Below are 16,274 nucleotides of genomic sequence, written 5' to 3'. Positions count from 1 at the left end.
TGTGACCTGCGCATGTAGGCATACCTCACTGAGGATGGTAGGGCATGCAGTCCTCAAAGCCTTGGTAATCTCCATTCCTGGCCATGGCAATCCTATATGGGGACAGCTGGGAAACCTAACACCCAGGCATGGAGGAGAGCTGCATTGGCATTACGGCTATCAGCACAACGCTCCTGTCAGAGATTGAGTGCCATGCTGAGAGTCATGGCAGCATGGCTCTCAGCGCGGTGCTCCCACTCGTTACAGGAGGAGCACCGCGCTGAGAGAAATGGTGGCTCCCATTGCGCCATTTCGTGATGACAGCCTGCCACGCTGACAGCCATGCAGGATGGCCATCATTGCGTGCTCCCTCTCTTCAGAGGAGTGCTGCATGACTGCTCTCATTGTGACATTCCATGATATGAGAGAGCCTTCCTGACAGCCATGCTGCAGTAGCATGGCACTCCTATGATGAGGGGGCCGCTGCACTGACAGCAATGCCACCAGGAAGCCCGGGGGAATGGCAAAGCTTTCCCTAATTGGCTAATTTCCAGGCTACATGGATTTTCCATACCAGCTTGTATAGCCCAGAAATTGGCCAACGAGGGAGTGCCACGTCACTCTCCCAGGATATAATTAAGCTTTATAGACCTAGCTGAAGGGCCGTACTGGGAGTTATAGGCCTTAAGCCAAAGTTAAAGGCCCAAACGCTTTTAACAAGGTCTTCGGGGCCCTTAACATCTGCTACGGCCCAGGAGTGTGATCTATACAGCTATTATCTGTTTGGAATGAAGGGAGTAAAAAAGAAAACAGTAACCTATCTGGAGTAGTTGCTGGAAAATAGCGAGTTCCCACCAACGATGTACAATGTAATGAGGAGGGAGGGGCAGGGCTTAAATCCCAGTCGGGATGTCTGTCAGTGTGGTCCGGCAGGGCAAGTGAGTGAAGGTCAGGGTTGGAAGGCTATGTCTGCCAGGTGCGGACTGGAAAAGATTGTATTCAAGTAAGGTAAAGGTAAGGAGAGGGCAGGGGATTCAGAGTGCCTGAGCCACATCTATCAGGTCTCAACTGGGCAAGGTGAGGAGCTACACTGGCAGCAGGGCACTGAGCACGGCGCTCTCGTGATGAGATCGAGTGCCACGCTGAGAGACCTGCTGCGCTTGTGGCACAGCGCTCCCTCGTCACGGAAGCACCAAGCCGAGAGCCCTAACAGTCGCAGCAATAAGTGTTACCTCCTCTGTCCTGCAACAGGTGGGCTGGTTGATGTTAGGGAGATTTTTCACATCATTTCTTTACCAAGGATTGAGAGGATAGGTCAGGGGCAGAGTGTTTTTCTTGAAAGCAAGACAACGCAAAGCAACATCGGTTCGAATCCTGGGCTCACGCTTAGAAACCAAATCCGGTATAAAGCGTGTTATAAAAGAATAATTATATTATCATGCCAAATTCCCTTCACCTGTGAGACCCCCAGCACTTTATGCTGGACTTCCAGATTTTTAGTCAGTCTCTTGAGTGAGTTTGAATCTTTTCCCCACTCATTCCTTTTTTGGGAACCTTTTTGTATTACTTTTATACTCTTTCCCTTGGAGAATGTTTCCTCCAAGTGTTCATGGCATCTGTAAATTCCTTTTGCAGCGCACAGCCTCGTCAGTGCAGTGTTGCTGGGATGCCCCCCAGGGCTTCCCTTTTTATTTTCCATTTAGTTACCTTGTAGAACTACGGCTCTCAAAAGGTGAAGAGGGATTTCCATCCCCATTACATTTTATCTAGTGAGACCAGCACACCCCACCTTCTCCGCAGCTGTGAATTTTCTGTTACAGTGCCAAGCTCACTATTATGGCTGTTCTCAGTGGACATATTGTAAGAGGATTCAATTCAACACTACAGCTAAGTCAATGCCTAGTCTGGGATACTGAATGGAAACCCTTATTGATATATCTTTATGTCCAGTTCATGCGTTCTGGATGACTACCCCTATATAACACCCCTCTCTTGGAATCCCCCTGACCCCACTGAGCCAAGAAGTAGTTCTGTTTTGCAAGTTTAAAGGTTTATTTGATAATTTAAACAATATATATATATATCACGCTTTATAATAAATTAATAATTGAATATCACACTGAATCTGAGCAGTAATCAATAATGGATAGTCTGGCACTAGCACACTTGTGAATAGGAACAGAAGAATAAGGTGGTAGAGAATGCTTTATATAAATTCAGATGGATGTAATGTTGAATGAAAATGCAATACAGAAAATACTCAATATGATTTCAACAAAACAATGTAATCACTTTTCTCTGGCAATCCCCTCCCTTTTATGCAATGCAAGGAAATGGAAGGAAAGCACACAGTTCTCAGAAATGCAATCAAATGTAATTCAGTTCACCCCAGCAAGCTTAGACTACAGAAGTTTGAAACACAGGCCCAAAATGCTTTTATATGTGCTGGCAATGAAGTGAAAAATATGCTAAAATGCTTTTAATTCCCTCTAGAGGTTCAGGGTGAGTGGTATCTAGTTAATATTAGTCCAGGCACACTCTAGCAATGATTCAGTGATGGTTCTTAAGAGGCAAACGAATTTTTAGCAAGGAAAGCAAGGAAGCTGCTGTTTCCACACGTGGAGAAATTTGCAAATCGCGGTAAATTCACGAGTGCGTTTTTCGCGATTGCGGCAACAGTGTCGGGAGTAGGAATGCGGTTCTAGATTCGTTGAAAAGCCAAGATTCCCAGCTTTCAGAGGAAAGTTACTGCAAGTCTCTAAGTCAAAAGGCCACGGAGATATGAGCGATATGGTAAAGGTCGTTTTTCAGATTTGAAATTTTAAAAATTCAAAGTGACAAGTACAGCTTGCAACTAGAAAATGACAGGTGACAGCTTTGCAAATGACAGGTGACAGTTAGGAGGCAGTTCTACTTAGATTAAATAGATTGAATTATATTATTTTAACTAAGAGATTGGTTCTGCACAGTTCTGCTAGGTACTCACAATATATTTAGAAATAGAATGGGCCTCGCCACGGATCTGGTCAGGTTTTCGTCACTCGCCACGGACGGTCTCTGCGCACAGCGTCTGGGTCAGCTCTCTAGTTCTGTGAACAGCGGTCTGGTCTGGGTCTCTGGTTCTGATCAGGTCTGTGGGTCCGGATACAGCGGTCTCCGGTTCAGCTGGTCTCTCTCTGGATACAACACTGCTCTCTGGCAAATGGCAAGAGTTCTTGCAAAGAATTCAAACAGCCCGCCTGGCTGTGATAATGGCAATGATTTGAGGCCTGCTAAAGAGGGATTTAGCTTGTAGTTGACCTCTCTGCTACAAATTCTGAAGTAAAGTCTTGGTCTCTGAAGGTGGATAGATTGAAGTCTCTATGTTGGCTCTCTGGAGGTTGATGGAGGTAAGGTATGGATTTTCCCGGCAGAGCGTCCCGCAGCAGATGGAATTGAATGTCCCTATCTGTCCTGACTGTCTGCTTTTATGTGTTTTGAAAATGGGTGGAGAGGCTAGCTTCCTAGGCCCTACCCCTCTCCACTTGTCATTGGCCACTTCCTCCTCTTCCCCTTGATTGGGGGAATGAAATGAAGTGTCATCATGATGAGGTCTGTTTATGATACAGAGAACCCACCCCTGTCAACTTTACACACAATCTATATTTGATCAAAAAGACATATTTCATAGCTACACAGTGGTTTGAAATTACATGCACCCATCATGCATATCACATGAGATATACCCTGTTCAAATCTGCTCTTCCTGGGAGCTTGCATTCAGAAATGGCAACATTTGCACTTTTTAACTGGTTTCGTAATATCGGACATTACCCCAAATTTATACACATGTGCGCAAGGAGTATGGACATTAATTGATGAAGTGTCAGATTTTTAACATGCATACATTTTAAGTAATACCCTCTTAACTGCTAGTTTGCCCCCAGATCATGCCACCGGTTCTAAAAACCTCTTAAAATGTGGGCAGAAAAATCACAAGAATTATGGTATCATTTAAATAATTTTCACAAGTCCGTACTATGAGTTATTCATCTTTTTCTAAAACCATATTCTGGCTACAGGGGTGTGGTTTCCCCCCAGCACAAGGTTGAATTTCTGTTTTTTCCAGTTCTGCCAAGCCAGCTTGCTCTAACAGGCAGTGCTCCTCCCCTTTCCTTCCAGGAGGAAGCCACTTTTACGGCCCCCATAATAAAACATTTGCCTGAGTCAGGACAGGGCTTTGTTCAATTTCCTGCAGAGCCCAGGTAATTCAATCAGAGAAGTGTCATATCCCTTTTGGTGGGAGCAGCAAAAGGCAGCTAGGCCTGGGAACACAGCTGTTGTGCAAGTCTCATCTCCTGTCGGGGGTAGCTGGTGGGCAGAATTCAGTTCCTTAAGCCAGGCCCCAGCTAATGTCACTTTTAGTTACCCAGTTTTCTGCATTCAAATAAAACTAACCATTTTTACAAAATGGTGTTGTTTTAAAACGCCGGCTTTCTGATAGTGGTGAGTACTGGTAATGCACCCATTTTTGGGATTTAAGAAAGTGAATTCCCCACAATTCTAGGTTGCTTTTGGCAATCAGCATTGCCATTCCCAATGGTTTCAGACTACTGTGTGGGTAGTCCAATGGTGGTTTTAGGCAGTGCCCTTCTGTGCCCATAACATCGGCAAAAATGAGTGGCAGCCTATTCTTCATGCATTTCCCTGTGCATTTTCTGGGAAGCTCTGGCCATCATGATGTTTTCCATGTCAGTACTGCACAGTTTTTGAGGTAGGGCTCGGATGCATGGGTAAAAACATCCCACAATATCCTACTTACTTTTGTGCACGTTTGACACACAGGTTGTCATTTCACCAGCAGTAAAGCACAGAAGGATTACCATTTCTTTTTTTTTCCTTTTTTAGTGTCCTTGCCCTTTCTTTGTCCTTCTTCTGCCCTGCTGGTTGGAGGGAGGTCTTGGTTGTTCTTTTGTCTTCGTGGGAACCCTTTGTGTGGGCCTCTGAGGATCCAGCATGTATGAGAAGGCAGGAAGTGAGAGAGGAGTCTAAAACTCCACTCTCCTTTGTTTGTTGGCATGCCCGATGTATTCCAGTCCCCACTGTGGGGTTGTCTGTGTTGATTGGACAGCCACCCGCCCCTTTATGTAAACTGTGAGGGTAGTTTGCAGAGGTTGTGTGTGGGGTGCTGAATATCTGGCCTAGATAGAGGCTGCTGAAGACAAGCCGACTCCTAGTACTGAAGAAACGACACAAAAGAAGAGGATGACTGAAGCAATTTCCAGATGACCGGAGAAGCCCTTTGTGTAACCGCTGGTGTCCGACTCCTTCTTCAAAGCATATGGGGAGATACAAAGAGGACTCCTTCCTTGGGGCTAGTGGGACTAATAAGCCTCAAATGCAACACAAGCCATCCCCCAACTTGCTGTGTCTTTCCTTGACTGCAGAACGCCAATTCCAGGTGAAATTTGACTTATTTGCAGTGCATCTTCTTCCCGCAATTGAATCTCTCTGATACTTCGGTGCCACACTCGTGGGCAGGAATCCACTACTCAGTGTCCCCTCCCCAAAGTTTAGGACAGTGCTAGCGAGAGGAATCCGATCAGTGGTGATCGTTTGTACTTGGTATCCTGGAAAAGGACCCAAAATGCACAGGGCCACAATCCTCTGCTGTGAGCCTTTCCTCCTGACTGCTGCAGAGAAATCCAGTGTCCCTTCTTCACTCTCCAGACAAAGAATTCAGTGACCGGGTCCTGCAGGTGCTGTGCTGTGAAGACGTCCGGCAGCTTCATCTTTCTCTACCTTTGTAATACTTACTTTGAGTGGTTGTTTCACTCTTGTGCTGCTGGAGTGTAAATTCGAAAAGTTGGGAGTTACCTTATCTGAAGATTTATCTTCAGATAAGGTAAGTACTATAATAACCAGCAAACACAATAGAAAACCATTCACTAATTCACATAAGCATATTCTGTTTCAGGAATAAAATGAAGTTACATTCCTGCATGAGCAAGTGAGCACATTACGGAGCTCATGGTTACTTTTTAGAATGGTCTCAACTATTCACAAGTTAGTAAGAACACAGCAATGGCCTCGTTTCATTCAAAGTGAGGTAACTTGAGTTGCAGGTCTCACATACGCAGGTAAGCACACTTCAGAGTTTATAATTACTTTTCAGAACATTGTAAGTAAGTCTAAAGCTAGTAATAACTTTCCAGATACTTTCTAGAATAGTGAAACTATTCAAATGCAAGTAATAACTTGTGGATACCTTTCTGGAGGGCCTTATGCACTTTAAGGTACGTAAGAACTTAATAGTTACTTTCTAGCATAGTGTAACAATTCAAAGTTTAGTAATAACTTTAGTATACTTAGTTTCAGATCTTTATGATAGAAACCATCCCAACACAAGGTAAGTTATTGTAGCACTATTTTCACAGAGTCTAGTCTTTTGGAGTCCTTCTCTATATCATGCGGAGTCACTTTCAGGGTCACAATGAAGGTCAAAAAGGTTGGCACACACTGAGTTACGTTTGGAGTTCCTGTGTAAACCTTCAGCGGCAAGCAAAACAATCTTGTGGAAGAAAAGGACCAGGGAAGACACTCCCCGTAGGCTCATAAGCCTTAAGACTGGGCATATGAGAGGGATTCAGCCCTGCGCACCTGCATCCAATCAGCCTCCCTAAAGATTGCTGAGGCATGAAAGCACGCTAGGAGGAGAACATCTTTGGACTGTTTGAGCTTACTGCAGCTGGGACCCAGGGTAGAGCCCCTGCCACCACTCAAGTTTTGTTTGTGTATATATATACATATATGAGTGTGATCTATCAGACATTCAAACCAATTGGCCAGGTAAAAGCCAATTTAAACTCAAATCCAGGTTTAATCCCACTTTTAATCCTGGTGGCCACAATGAGGCCTTTCTTGACTTGGTAATCGACAATCTGAAGAAGACAAGAAAGAAAAGAATCTTAAGCATAATCTTAATCCTCACGAACAGAAAAACTCTAGCCTATTTGTGTACACTCTTGGATTTAATTATCAAGCCCTCTAATAAAGGTAAGAATATTGTGATTATGGACCAGCATGACTACATCAAAGAGGGCGAAATACAACTTAATGATCAAGCCTGCTATGCCAAATTAGCAGAAGATCCAACCGAATATATGAACAAACGTGCAGAGTTACTCAAAAAATGTATGACAAAGGCTTACTCGATGAGGATATGTGTACATTTTTACATCCTAGATTTCTGGTAGTGCCAACCATTTATTTTCTGCCTAAACTGCATAAAAATATGACGAGACCTCCAGGCAGACCAATTGTCAACCTATGTGGAGGTCTCCTAGAAAATACTTAAAAATTTGTGAATTAACCTCTATTGTCTTTTGTCACTACTCTGCCTTCATATTTGAGAGACACCAAAGATTTTTAAAACAAAATTGATGGCATTCCTTGGGAGACGGCTTTTTTACTTGCTACACTGGATGTGGTTTCTCTCTATATGTCTATCAAACATATAGATGGTTTGTGAGCCTGTGCATATTTCTTACACACTAAATCTATGAACTATTTGGAACAGCCAAATGATCCTGGAAATGATAAGTCTATGGGCCTCATTACACGGACGGCGGTAACCATGGCGCTACTAGCGCCATGGTTGCCGCTGGTATTTTACCGAGTCCGCCTTGGTGAATGGCGGAATTACCACCCTATTCCAAGGTGTGGGGAAGGCCACCTTGGTCACCAAGGTCACCAAGGCCCTTCCCCATTCCCATTTGAGCCCCCATAGGGCTCAATGGGAATGGGGAAGGAGCAAATAATGGTACCGCTGTTAGCGGTACCGTTATTTGCCCTGAAGTCCCTCAGCGGGTCCCTTCCTTAACGTGTGGTCTGGCCACACGTTAAGGACGGGACCCACTGAGGGACCTCGTAGTATGGCGCTAAGGGATTACCGGCACCGGTGCCCTTACCTGTGCCTGTAATCCCTTAGCGCCATCCGTGTAATGAGGCCCTATGTCTTAATCACAATACTTTCCTGTTTAATACAGAGTTTTTTATTCAGCTCCAGGGGACTGCTATGGGTTCCCCTTTTTCCCCCTTGTACGCCAACCTCACCATGGGTTGGTGGGAGAAAGTTGAGGTGTGGCATCTTAAAAATAACAAATATACTGATATTGCACTTGCCCGATCTGAATGACACCTGGCCTAGTAGGATCGTTGTCTGTGTGTTCCCTCTGCTCCCCCTCCCTTGCCTCATTGCGCCTTGCAACACTTGTGTATAGGCGGGTTATAAATGCCATATCATATCATAAGATTGCTCTCTTGCTACGATATATTGACGATTTGTTTGTCATTTGGGATTGAAGCATCACAGAATGGCAAGAGTTTGTGAATATCTTGAATGTGAACCAGCTGAAGTTTTACTGAAAGCCACAGCAAGACTGCAATTGTGTTTCTTGTTATTCTTGTTACAGTGGTGCAAGAGGAGCTGGTCACTGAACTGTATAGAAAACCCGCCAGTTCCAACGCACCTCTTCATGCTAAAAGCCACCATCCTGCAGCCCTTAAGTGGAGCCTACCTTATGGCGAATTCATCCGTATACAGAGAAATTGCTCCATAATTGAGTGCTTCGAAACAGAATGTGCAAGTATGGGTAAAAAATTTCATAATCGTGGATATCCCAAGAAAATCTTGGAAAGGGCCTACATCAAAGCCTGTGAGAAGGACAGAATGTCACTTTTGATATCCAATCCTGTTCCACAAATTGGTATGGTTAAGAAAGATTCACACCTTGTTCTAATCCACAGAAATGGCTCCAATGCAATACTACGTATTATTAGCAAACACTGGCATGTGCTCAAACTAGACGAGCATTTGAATGGCACATTAGGCGAGAGAGCGAACATTATCGTTCAGAAATACACCTCAATCAGATATAATCTTGTGTCATGTTACATGAGGCCAATGGCTTGTTTTCAGGCTCAATGTTGGTTAAATACTTGTACCCTTGAATTTTACAAGTGTATGTCAATATTCTACTTAACATGAACAGTTTTTGCCATCCCATCTTAGCTACTGACATACAAATTATGTCCAGCATTACCTGTGACACAGCCTGTGTGATTTACATTGTTACCTGCTCACGTAAGAAATGGTAATGTGGCAGCACCATAGGCAAGCTAAAATTGAGGATTTTATGCTAAAATTGAGGATTTTACAACATATCCGGGCCATCAAGAATGTTGACCCCACCTATAGCATGGCTATTCACTTTAAAACTGTTCATGGCAGCAAGCTGGACAGCTTTATATTTTTTGGGATACAGTCCATTCTAGAACTTTCTTTAAGACAATTTGAGACTAAATGCAGTCTGGATTTTGAGACAAAAACCTAGAGGCCACAATCTGGATGAAGAGCTCTATACTTTCTTGGGAACTTAAGATAATTATGATTTTATTTGCTTGTTCTCCGGTTTATTCTTTAATCGGTTCTTTTCTTTCTTTTTAAGATCTTCTCAGATTTTTCCAACAAATGTGACACCAGCTATCAGTTTCTTAGAATGTACAATTATTTTCTGATAACATGTTCCTTTTTCCGGTTCTCTTCCTCATTTGAGGTTGCAACTTTTACTTTTTCTTTGTCATTTTTTTTTCTTATTTATGGCTTATATCGGGTGAATGTTCTTCTCTCTTTTTTCTTTTCTTTTTTCTATTTTTCTTCTTACCTTTTTTTCATGAGCATGTTCTGGTTGAGGATGTTTTCAGTGTGTCCATCTCTGGCTTGAGGTTATTATTGCCTTTGCTTCACGACAATGGTTTTTAACATCTTTTAGGGTGTATTGTATTATAGCCATAGTGTTTTAACTAGCCCATTCCCTTTGTCTATTATTACTGCAAAGCACTTCGCACTTTATTTGTGTGTACTGTATTGCACCTGTACTCTTGTGTACTGTTGTTTACTTGCATTTTTGCACTTTTGTTCCCAAGCCCTCCCCCATGTTTTTTAATAAAAAAAGGTTTTATTAGATACAGATATTGTTAACAAATATGACTTATTTTATACTTGCCAGCTCTATTTTGTGTGCTAGTTTATGCAAACCAGTTTTTTGACACCTATCTAATTATTGCTGCTAGAACATAACAATTACCAGATTAGCACTATGATTTTTATGGATTTTGACTCTTTGTCATGTTCCCGCACAGATACGGTGTATAGAGTTTGCTGATTTTTGCTGCTATTTTTGCTGCATTTGTCATCTGCATCTTAATTGCTCTTGTGATTATGAGCATTTATATCATTGGTACTGTGGGATGAATTGGCACTTAGCAGTTTATTTGCACTCTTGTACTTAATTACATCTATTCATTCTGCATGTAAAAGATTGTATTATGTGATAGAGTGGTCATGTCAAGGCGATTTTAGAGTTGCAGTCAAGCATCGTATTTCCTTTGTTGATCAGAATGTTCAGTTTCACTTGTGGGATCGGCTACTGTGTGGAATATGGCTTATAGTATGTTTATTTAGTTGCGTTACATTTTGCTATTAGTGCAGCAATACATATGGAAATGTCTTACTTTGTATTCAGCTATGCTCCTAGCATTACTGCTTATACATCACACATATGCAGTACATGGCCAAACCCAGAGTGTTCTGATACACTTGTTTGAATGCTGAACACTCAAAGATGTCCAACTTTGTTTTTTACTTACACATGTTACTCCCTTATAGACGTTCTTTATGTTGTGATCAAGCGTCTGAACAGCCGTGAAATGCGTCATTGCCTGCACTCTCTATTTTTCCACTGCACCATTAATAAAGTTTATTTTTGATTGGAGTGACCTCGCGGTGTTCCTTTCTTGCAGCCTGTTCATTTTGGAAAGGCAGCTGCTCTTTGGAGTGCTATCCGTTTCCCTGTACTTCGGTACATTGTTTTTCACTTCATATATTACACGGCCCGCTGTAGAGGGTGTGTAGTTATGGTTAAATTGCTCATCTCATAGGAAGACTACTTTTTGGCCGGCTTATAATTTAGCTCCCCATGGAGGAATTTGCATACAACTTTGCAAAAAAAGTATATGGGCCAAGAAGTTGACTTGAGAAGTTGGGAGAGGTTTCGTGGAGGGGGGGCAAAGTTATAGGGGGGTCCCAAAATTATATTTTTCCATAGACCGAATGGGCAAAAACTTTGCACACGTCTACAGGCTAAACCGCTGGATGAATTTTAACCGAATTTGTGATAGGAGCAGGGGCTTAGTTCCAAAAGCGTGCTTTTGTAAATTTGGTGTAAATCCATCCAGTTCTTTTTAAATAAACAACGAAAATGTGCATCTCAAAAAATTTGTGATATCTGGCTCCGCTACGCTGTACCATTTCCCTGTTCGCTCCGCGTTCAAAAGTCTCATTGGCCTGGAGTGTGCCGTGATGTCGGCGAACATTGGATGCACCCGCTGGTTGTCTGGAGGGAAGCGTGATGTGCGTCACAATTTTAGGAGACACCGCCATGTTGTATCAGAGGATAGTGCAGTGCCGAAAGTGGCTGGAAAACATGGTTTGCAGCACCTGGTTGATGGAAGAGGGGATGGAAAGTGTGGGGGGAGTGAAAAGTGGTTTATATGATATATTTGTTTAGGTGGAAGAAAACGGTGGTGTGTGAGCGGTGTACACGAGTACTGCAGCAATTTGCAGATACCTCATCAGGCGACTAGCTTCTGCGGTGACTACACAGAGCCTCAATTGGGGATGGAGAGTGCATTGTAGATGATATCAAGATATTCCCATTGTGTTGTGGGGTTGAGTAGGGTAGCCAGTGGTTTTGTTACTTTTGTGGGTTCCCACTGTATTGTGCAGTTGGGTAGGGGTTCAGGTGGCTATGGTACATTTGTGAGGTGTAGTAAGTGGGCACATGTTCCCATGCATGGCTACATTGCGTTGCAGTGGTTGTGGCCAAGGCCTAGCCCCTTGGGTGCATGGCCGGAGGCTGTAGGCCTCTGCATGCACCCAAGAGGCTAGGCCTTGCCCACACCCACCCCAACGTAATGCAGCCATTCATGCCAACACTGTGATCCTGGTATATGGATTCCAGAAATATGTTTATGGGGTGCTTTGTTTTTCCCTTTGTTCATTTGTTCACCCATATGTTCCTCCATTGTACACCCTTTGAAATATGCATCTCTCCTATGGGTGGTCACCATTACAAAATGGTTGTGCAGGACATTTTAGACTTGGTAGAGCACCAGAGATGACCTGCAGTGTGTGGACTTGCATATGGTGTACTTCATTAGACTTGTTGCCCTTTACACAGTGACATGCCACCATTTGCGTTTGGTATGGTTTGCCCCGGATCACACCCTTTGCTTTAGCAGTGAAGTAAGATATTGTAACATGACATGAGTTCCAGAGCATCACACATTTATAATATGGATAATGTACACAGCGATCAACATATATTTCTAGGTGCACTTCAAATATATGTGTACAAAATGGTTGCCTTACAGAGATGCTTTGAAAGAAAACATATGCCATTACAAGAAAAGCAGCTCTTCACCGTGACATAACCTTGCGCTACATAATTGCTGATAGAAGTATGTTCAGCAAAAGAAGTATCCTGTTATTCTTATCTTCCCCCATTCAGCATGGAAGGTACAGCAGTATTACACAGACTACTGTGGAAGAGAAATGTTACACTTCACACTGAAAATTACACTCTTAGTTGACAGACAACATGCTCCAGTGCTGTTTCTATTCACTCCGAGTGCACATTTTCTTAAGGAAGAACAGTCCTTGCTAATATTCCCCTCTGGCCTATATTGATGTTTGCTGCTGCTACTGAAGTGCTCTGTTTACACAGAGCAACATCTTGCAATGGCGCACATCATGGGAGAGCCTAACTACAGCCTTTCTGCTGTAGCATTCCATTTTCACACAGAAGTGTGAGCTCAGGGCACAAAAGCTTTTACACAGGCATGGGGGGCAGGCAAAATCGGCATGTTTAGAGGTCTGCCGAGAATGCCAGCAAATCACCAGACAAAACCATCTATGCGGTGAAGTCCCACAAAATACTGGACGGGTGGCCATGTCACTATTCGTTTTTTTTGTGTGTACTTTTTGAGATGCAGAAAGAACGCGGTCGCCGTTGCTATTGTGTGCTATTGTTATGTGTCCATCACTTGCACTAACTTTACGTGTGGGCGTGACGCAACATCACAACACTTACCTCCATAGCTGACATTACTTGTTGACAGTAGTTGATGAAGCCGTGCACTCCAGGTATTTTCATACCGTGCGTGTCCGTCATAGCCCACCCTCTCATGTGAGGGACTAGGTCCGGAAACCAGCACCATAAACAGATGCTAAAGCAGACATGCGCACACAGGGCCTATGGTCAGAGAACATTTGAAAAATTTACCAACAACACTTTGTACTGTTGCAAGTGGTTTTATTTTTCATACAATGTTCACAAGAAAGTGTAAGGTGCCTGCAACCACCGCTTTTTTCCTTTTGCAGAAAAATTCCAGTGTAGAATGCCATTTGTGCTTTTCTGTACTTCTTTTCTCATCTACCAACATAGCAAAAGGATTAAATTGTGGTCCTTGGTGGTCCATGTGGAAGAACACACTTTGTTTGCAAGTTAGGAAAGGTAGTAGCTGTTGTCCCTCTGATGCCTTACATCATAAAGGTTTGCAGGTTGCTTCGTATTGCCGGAAATGCAAATGGACATACAGGCCCATAGCGATCGTCCCATATAACAATGAGGGAAAACATACCACTTATGATAATTTTGCAGTGATTGCTCCAACACCCGTCTGTGGGGTGTGGAAGGGGTGACACAGGCAGTAAGGTGCAAGGCATCTGAGAAGAAATAGGAATAAGACTACATTTCAGTAGCCGCCAATGTGTGTTACTATAGGCACCATTCTTACCGACAATTGACTGAGATTTTCTGTTTCTCCCTTCCTTTTCTGTTTGACCTCCCTGCATTTTGATTACTACATGGGTATGTGAATCAATTTGTGATTATTTGAATATCTGAAACAATGAATCATGGTTTTGGCATTATCACCTTCACATGATATTGGATATACTCTCATGTATTGTACTATCATTTTGAACCATATTGTCTGCCTTGATAATGACGATCAAGTTGAAACACGTGTCGGCTGATATTGTGTTACAATAAAGAACTGTGCTGACAGACTTTTGAATGGTTTTACATATAAATATCATGTTTGAATCACCAGCATACTCCATTTTCAAGGGAAGAGCGTGGTGAACAAGTCATACCTGTACTAGTGTTTTACAATGCGGATTTGTCCTGTTGAAAGGGAGGTATGTTAGGTTTTGCTTTCCAGCAACCATGCGGCTACAAAAAAAGAAATTCAGCTGGCAATGTGTCTTGATTTCACCACACATTTCCAAATGTCAGTAGTGTCATTACGTTGAAGTTAGTATGATGTACAAGGAGAGATGATGGCACCATTCAAAAGCTGCACTAAATGCACAGATGACAACATACATGAAATGTAAATTTAGAGCACCAATGGAATATTTTTATGTGCACTCTCTTATGAAGAAACGATGTACGATGGCAGACTGTGTGCGATTGCTCCGCATACGTGGGTGGCAGGGCCATTTTACGCAGTTTGGTATCTTGCAGCACGAAGATATTTGGGGCTCTTGTTCATTCTAAGGGGGGTAAGGTTTTAAATTGTGTCTCCATTACACATTAAAAAAGAGAAGCAGATGTTTTAAATTTTAAGCAGTAACACAGACTTTCAAATATGGATGCTGAGTTGTGCACCATGTGCTCCACTCTATTCTGTGTTATATACCTTCCACTCAAATAGTGTACATAACAACAAAGATGACTTGATGCCCTAAACGATGGCAGTGGCATGCAAGGAGGCAAATCTTACAGCACATAGCACAGTTACGTAAGACATATGGATGCATTTTTCTGTTTGGGTTGTTGTGTGTGTGCAGATTATTGGGTAGGTTACTGTACTGTAGAGCACCGAATGTGTACAATTATTGCAAGCTTAGGTGAAGAGGGTATTCAGCAAAGAGGTTGTCCATTGTGTGGAAGTAATGTCATACAATGTGAACTGAAGTGGTTTGTGGTAAGTGGATAGATGTTGGTATGCATGGTTGTATTGTGCTGCGGTATTTGTGGCCAGGGTGTACAATTTTGAGTGAATGGCTGGAGCCTGTACACTGTACGGTGTGTAGTGAAGTGTGTAGGCCGTGGGCAGAAACAGCACAGTGTAATGTAGCTGTACATTGAAAATTGTGGCATTGGTTGGTGAATTGCAGAAATATGTGTACACATTACACTTTGCAGATTATACAGAAGCATGATACCAATAATTTCAAACTTACTGTTTGTATTGTGCAGGGTCTGTGCTGGTTTTTGTTTAAGGGTTGTGTAATGTTGTAGTAAGCATTGCTTCATTATCTGTGGAAAAAGAGAAATTAACATGTTAGAGCAGGTATTTCGTTACTGTGCAGTTATTTTCACACTTTGTCGACCGTCATAATTAGTACTTCATAAGTGCTATACTTCAAACAAGTGTACTGTCCAATGAGCGCATATAGCAATGTTTAAGGTGTACTATTTCAGTATGAGCAATTGCAATGGTGTACGATTTCTGTGCTGTATGTGTTGGTAGTATGGATGCAGTTATATAGAAGTTGGTGTATTCTAACTGTTTTAGTCAACTAAAAAAAGGACCTGGGGATTATTTTTAACAGAGGACAAGACTACGTCCCTTGAATAAACAAACTATGTTTCCAAAACGTCTTGACAGCTCTTTTTTCTATCGCCTATAAGGTCTTGGGCCCCTATTTTAGAGACCAGCCCACTACAGGGACTGTCAATACCACGCAACCAGAGAGACACTCTACCACTACGTGTGGAAATTACCTCACTCAGAGTCAATTTTAAAAATATAGACTCTTATAAATATAGAAGAAATTTCATTTTATAATTATTAAACACATAGTAAGAAAAAAAGTGTGAAACACCTACATATACACAAAACCTCCTGTGTATTTAGAAAGGTAAATAAACACCACTATGAGCTTTACAATCACAAACATCAAATTAAATGTGTTGGAGCCCTCACCATAAAGCTACAGAAAATAAATACCACAAATAAGAATCATAACAAGGTGCAATTTATGAAAACCCATAAAACAATGCCCATCAAAGGGATGACCATCTAAAAAATGACACATAACATTTCAAACTAGCACTTAGTCATGTTCAATCAGTACTTGTGTCTAGCGTACTCGATTTTGGTAGACTCAATTGAGAATT

The sequence above is a fragment of the Ambystoma mexicanum genome, chromosome 6q (genome assembly GCF_040938575.1).
Source record: "Ambystoma mexicanum isolate Mex_15411 chromosome 6q, UKY_AmexF1_1, whole genome shotgun sequence".
NCBI lineage: Eukaryota > Metazoa > Chordata > Amphibia > Caudata > Ambystomatidae > Ambystoma > Ambystoma mexicanum.
Note: the sequence above shows the minus strand (reverse complement) of the source record.